Genomic DNA, 6,750 nt, shown 5'->3' on the forward strand with positions numbered 1-6,750 from the left:
TGCCCAGGCTGGTGAGGGAAGGGAAACAGCTGAGTCAGTGGAGACATCTCATTCTGCATCTGTAGTTGTGGGGCTGGAAAGGACCTCAGCCCCCTCCCATGCCTGCCACAAACCCACAGTGGGTGGTGAGGTTCCTCTGCTGCTTCAGTAATGGTGTCTGTCCAAAATAGGCACCTGCGCTCCTTTGCTATGGTCCCATGGTCACTGATAGAGATGGAGATCAGGAGTTCCCACACAAACACTTGGTGACATTTGAGGGGCCAGATGTCGTCCATGATAATAGAGCATTACGGAGACATTGAGAAACATCTGGGGGCATTTACAATCGCTGTCTCACCCATCCCCACGCAGCCTGACCTGCTTCAGGGCAGCTGCTCATTTGGTGGCCAAATCCAGGGCTGTAGTGCTGTGTGAGACACCAGGGCTCCCCACCAAAACTGCATGGGGCTGGCAGGGACAGCACAGGACCTACAGGAGAGCCATGTCCCCTAACAGCTGGTGCGTGACAGACACCCATGGCGGCATCTCAGATTAATTGGGTGCTTGTGTGAACGTGGCTGATTCCCAATCCTGCAGGGAGGCCAGCTCTGTCCCAACTCTGTCCAGTAGATGCAAGGCACTGCATGAATAAGCAGCCCATTGCACTGGGATCTCCACTTCTGAACCTCCATTCTCGGCTTCTTTGGGTTCTCCTCTCCTCCATCCTTTACTCACCCTCCCGATGATGCAGAGTCTTCAAAGCATCCATTAAATTTGAAATGTGCCTGGATCACAGGATGTCCGCACCGAAGGACCTTGTCCTTCCATGAGATCAGTGTCCTCTCTCCACCAAAGGCTCTCAAGGGCTGCAGAGACACCCCAGACAGCAATGCTCTCTCCTGCCAGCATTTCTCCAGCCCTCTTTCTCTCTCACCTTGGGCACAGCAGGGATTTCTCTCTTGGGGGCACCTCACGTCTCTCTTACAATGCCCTTTTCCACCCTCTCCAGCACGTCTCTGCCATGAAGAAAAGCTCTTGCCTACATGGGCTCTTGGGTGCTTGGTGTCACTGTTCACCATAACAAGTCTGAGCTTGGCCCTGGACCTACAACTTAAGGGCTGCAACCCAGATGTGAAACACTCTGCTTGGAGCAGGAACAGGCAGGAGGAGCTGGACCCCTGTGGTCTGTCACAAGTTGTGACATTGATGGAATAACAGCGGAGGCACAGTGGGACCTCTGAGACAGCCTGCATGCTGCAATGACTGGAGAAAGGTTCTTTAAATAACATAGGCTCGCAGCATCAGAAGAGGAATACTTTCTGTGTGAAGGAGCTGCTTGGCTGTATGGAGCTCCTTTTTGCAAGAGGGAACAGTTTGGGTGAGGCCTTGTGAGTGAGGATCGAAGGAGAGGCCACGTAGGCCACATTGTGGTGGGAGATAAAGCACCTGAAGTCAACGGGAGGAGGTGGACAAGCTCTTACTTAAGGAACTCAAGGAAGTCTCCAGATCAGTGACCAGGGGCTCTATCTAGGGACTTGAATTACCCTGACATTCCTTGGAGGGGGAGCACAGCACCCTGAAAACAGATAAATAGTTTTCTGGAGGATGTTGGAGCAATTTCTGAGGAAAGCCACCAGGTGGACCAACAGAGATGATGCTCTCCTGGATCAGGTCCTTGCAAAGCACGAAGAGGTGGTCAGGGATGTCAAAACCAATGTCATCCTGGGCTGTAGTAACCATGAAATAGGTGGGTCCATCTCTTGAGCAGACTGAGGAAGGAGAGGAGCAGAGTGCAGGTGTCAGACCTGAGAGGGGAAGGCTTTGGGCTATTGAGGGAGGGGGCTTTTAGTGAAGACCCCATGGGCAGCAATGAAGGGCAGCACCACTCAGTACAGCTGGTCCTTAATGACAGAATTGCCCACCAAGGGCAGTGGTGACTACCTAGCTCACAAGACCAGCTTGGGTGAAGAGGGAACACCTGAGGAAGCTCCATAGGTAACAGAAGCATATACAGGAGGTGGATGCAGAGGCTCACTTCAGAGGGAGGAATTTAGAAATAGGAATGGCTTTAGGAATCCCACGGCTTCCCTAGAGATGAGCCTTGCAAGGGAGTCCAGGGATACCCTAACCAGCTGCTGCTACTTCAGTGACAGTGAAAGAATGAGCACAGGTTATGTGGGGCTGCTTCTGAACTCAGTGAGAGGAGATGGAGAGAGGTCTGACCTACTCTGCATCTTCTCTGTCTCAGTCTTTCCCAGCAAGGTCTTCAAGGCTGTTGTACCTCAAGGCTGACCCCAAGGACATCACTCCTCCTCTTTGAAATTCAAGGAGATGAGGGGCACTCCCTGAAGACTGACTAAAAGCAAATGTGCCGAGCATGAAAGCAAATGTGCTGAGCGTCTTTCAAGAAGTCCCAACAGATGAGCTGAGGAAGTAAAGGCTGCTTAGCCTCAGGTTGGTTGAGGAGTGTGTCCCTTAGCATGCCCTCTTGCATCACAAATGAGGACAGTGCATTCTGCGTGGCTGAATAAGTTGATGGGTATAAAATGATTGGCTGGTTGGGCTTGGTGAACTGGAACTTAAGCAAACAGAAACAAAGGAAATAAAAAAAATAAAGCAAAAGCAATGTATTGTTGCACTTTACAGATTTTAAAATTGCTTATGCCCTTATCTTCCTACCTGATCTGTCAAAACTGCTGTCCTGTGGTGGGGCAGAAGGGCTTGTTTGGTCTGGATTTGATTTTTTCTCTTTTTTTCTTTTTTTTTTTTTTTCTTTAAGAACAGTGTTGAACATCGGGGTGATTAAGTTACAGAAGCACAGATGCCTGGTGCAATACTCAGCCTGCAGCTTCAGTGGGTAGGACCCAGTCTCCCATGGACCTTTAGGGTAACCACCAGTCCCAGGTGAGTGTATCGGTCAGACCTGAAGTGGCACTGGAGGCTTCTGGTCAGAAACTGAGCTCAGCCTGCCAAGATTAGGACATTTTCCACTCCCATTGCCTGACTCTCTCTTCGGCCAACTTCTCCATTGCCTTTCTCTCTGTCCTTTCCCATTAATCTCACTAAAATGTAGAAGTGGAATTTAGTGGTGGCACCCTGGACTTAACAGACAGATGAGGAATGTATTTGGTTCTTTACTGAACTACTCTTTTCCTCTTTTATTTTGGTTTAGGTTTTCTTCCTGTTAACAAAGAGAAATGCTGTGTCTGTGTGCAGCCACTTCTGCAAGGAAAGCAGATGGAAATCGTTGCTGAGACATTCAGCTGCACCTGGAGTGGGCAAAGCTTTCATTTGACCATGAGTGATGAAAGTCTCAGGTGACTGGTGAGAGGAATGGCAGATTGGGGTGGGGAGGATTTAAGAGTGTCTCTGGAGTGTCTGACAGAAAGGGTCCTGCTGGTCCTACGTGTTCACTCTTCATCACGAGAGACTCTGGATCAATATCAAGTGGAGATTGTCGATGTTGCTTCTTCTTTAAGCAGGAAAATAAAGAAAACTGGGGAAAAGCCTAAATCTTTTGAAAATGTTGTTTCTGTTTGAAATCTTCTCATTTAGACTGCCCTGCTGAAATCTCTCTCATGAACCACACAAGTATGGAGGAATTAAAGAAAACTGCAGAGAGCCATGGCATGTTAGGGCATTTGCAGAGCCCCCAGAGCTGGACACAGGGCTCCAGGTGAGGTCTCACCAGAGCAGAGTATAGGGGCAGGATCACCTCCCTTGACCTGCTGGCCATACTTCTCTTGATGCAGCCCAGGTTATGGTTGGCTTTCTGGGCTGTGAGTGCACATTGCTGGCTCATGTTCCACTTTTCATCCACCAGTACTCCCAAATCCTTCTCCACAGGACTGCTTGCAATCCCTTCATCCCCCAGCCTTTATTGACACCAGGGGTTTCCCTGAGCCAGGTGCAGGACCTTGCACTTGGCCCTCTTGAACCTCATGGGACCACTTCTCAAGCTTCTCCAGGTCCCTCTGGATGGCATCCTGTCCTTTGGGAGTGTCAACTGCACCTCTCAGCTTGGTGTTGTCTGCAGACATGCTGAGGGTGCACTTGATCCCACTGTCCATGTCATTGATGAAGATTTTAAATAGTATTAGTCCAAATATGGACCCCTGAGGGATACCACTCGTGTGTTGGGTATCTCCAGGGATGGTCTCCATTCTAAAGTTGATTTTGACCAGATGATGTCCAGAACCTTCAACCTCTCTTCTTCCTCTTCTCTTCTTAGATTTGATCTTGAAACTATCTCAGGACTTCTGATGTCTCCAATGGAGCAGTCTCCTTCTCAGTCAGCATCCAAAGTTGAGCTTGAGAACATCTAAAGGTCTAATGGCAATCTGGAAACATTTGGGGAGGACAAGCCTTGAGGCTATCCAAGCTCTCGAGAAGAACTGGGCAGAGGCTTCCCACCAAAGAAGGCTGGATGAGGTGAGGTGAGGTGAGGTGAGGTGAGGTGAGTGGGAGTCTCAGCCAAGAGGTGAAGTCACTGCAGGGAGGAGGGAGGGGGAATGCCCCACAGCAAGGTGAAGGTCAAGAAATGGGACTGCAGCTGGGACCAAAGGACACATAGGGTGTAGCACAAGGGAGGGTGGGGAGGGAGGGATCTAGATGTTGGACACACTTAGGGTCCCAAGGCTGTACTTAGGAGTCCAGGGGAAACTTAGGGGGCACTTAAGGGTACCAAGGTTGCCCTTAGGGTTCTGTGTGGGCACTTGGGGGTCCGGGGGGCACTTAGGGGCTTGTACTGGGATGGGGCCCAGTCTGTACTGGAAGAAGTTAAAAAGGTACATTATGTAGCAGGACATGACCCAGTCTGAACTGGGAGGGGGATGGGCAGGAAATCCAGTCAGGAATGGGAGGAGGCCCAGTCTGTACTGGGATGGGGCCAGGGCATTCAATTTGTACTGGAAGTGTACTGGGAGGGCTTAAAGGGATCCAGTTTGTACTGGGAGTGGGCCCAGTCTGTACTGGAAGGGGTTAAAGGGATCCAGTTTGTACTGGGACAGGGCCTTTGCCTAGAGAGTCTCCATCTGCAAAGATGACCTTAGAAATGGTCGTTGTATCAGGACAGGTGAAAGTATAGGAAAGAGTAGAGACATTAAATACACCGTGTAACAGGAAGAAGATTGGCAATGAAGTTACTGGGAAGATCGGCATTCTATTGGAATATCCCTTCTAAAGGGTCATGGGATTGATAGAGGTCTCTTGTGAGGTAGGACAAGGAAGTGTTGCACTCATCTCTGAAAGTGGACAATGGTGCAACCCAGAGAACCCCAGGATGTATGAGCCCAGTGTGGTGAGGAGGGAGCCACTGAATGAGTGTTCTTGGGTGACATTTCTGGGCACCTAAAAGAGAAGAGCATCATCATGGACGTCCCAAGGGTAAAGCATGCCTTGCCAACCAGGTTGTCTTCATGATGAAGCAGCTGCATTTGGGCATGCAGGGACGACAGCTGATGTCCTTTACCTCCACTCCATCAAGACTTGTGGCATGGTCTCCCTCAGTGTTCTTGTGCTCAGGTTAGGCCATAAGAGTCTGCATGGACAGTCAAAGAGATGAGCAAAACACCACTTGGATGGTGAGGCTGAGAGCAGTGGCGAAGAGGTCACACTCTACCTGCAGGCCAGGAGACATACTGGGGTTTGGTGAGGCAGCGTAGGGGACTCTCCTGAGCCCTGTGCAGTTTAACACCTCTATCCATGACCCCGAGGAGGAAACTCCCACCACATTTTTCAATTATACTAACTTGGGACAACCATTCCTGTGCTGTGGGGATGCCTTTTGTGGGAAACCTGACAGGTGGGAGGACTGTCCTGTCAGGAACTTCATGAAATAGAAGGACAAATGCCAGGCCCTGCACTTGGGATAGACAGACACCCTTCAGTGGCAAGGACAGGGGATGCCTGTCTGGGCAGCAGCTCTGTGGAAAAGGCCCTGGTGATTCTGGGGAAAAGAAGGCAAAACACTATCCAGCAGTGTGACCTGATGGCAAAGGCAGCCAGCAGTGTCCTGGAGTGCGGAAAGAGGAGCATCGCCAAAAGAGTGAGGGAAATGATTATTCCCACCTGCTCGTCACTTCTTAGACCACCAGCACACCACTGTGTCCACTATTGGGCCCCTGCTTCAAGTGCACTGGGTCTGGCTGGGATGGAGCTAACTCCATTCGTAGCAGCCCCTGTGATGCTATGGTTTGCATTTGTGCCTAAAGCAGCATTGATAACGCACCAGGGTTTGGCTATTGCTGAGCAATGCTTGCACAGTGTCAAGGCCTTCTCTGTTTGCTCCCTCTCTCCCTCCCAGCAGTAGGCTGGGGGTGGCCAAGAAGTTGGTGGCAGGACACAGCTGGGACAGCTGACCCTGACTGACCAGATGGATATTCCATAGCTTATGCCATCATGCTCAGCAGTAAAATCTGGGGCAGAGGAAGAAGGAGATAGAGTTTTTTGTTATTCAAGGTGTCTGTTGCTAGGAGACTGGCTGAGCATCACTCTGCTTGTTGAAGGAGGCAAGTGATGGCATTTGACTTGCCCATTGATTTTGGTTTGTGTTTGGTTTTATCTTTTCTCTTTCACCTATGAAACTATTTTTATCTCAACCCACAAGCCGCGCAACAACTTCATGCAGCAGCATAGGTAGAGAACTGGTTGTCTAAGGAGTGCCCTGAGAGGGTGGGCCTGGGCACCAAGACAATGCTATACAAGCCAGTGGGCCTTATACTTCAAAAGGGGAGGAACTGGAGAGGGTCCAGAGGAGGTCTGCCAAGGTGG

The sequence above is a fragment of the Egretta garzetta genome, unplaced genomic scaffold (genome assembly GCF_000687185.1).
Source record: "Egretta garzetta isolate BGI_Z169 unplaced genomic scaffold, ASM68718v1 scaffold860, whole genome shotgun sequence".
NCBI classification, from domain to species: domain Eukaryota; kingdom Metazoa; phylum Chordata; class Aves; order Pelecaniformes; family Ardeidae; genus Egretta; species Egretta garzetta.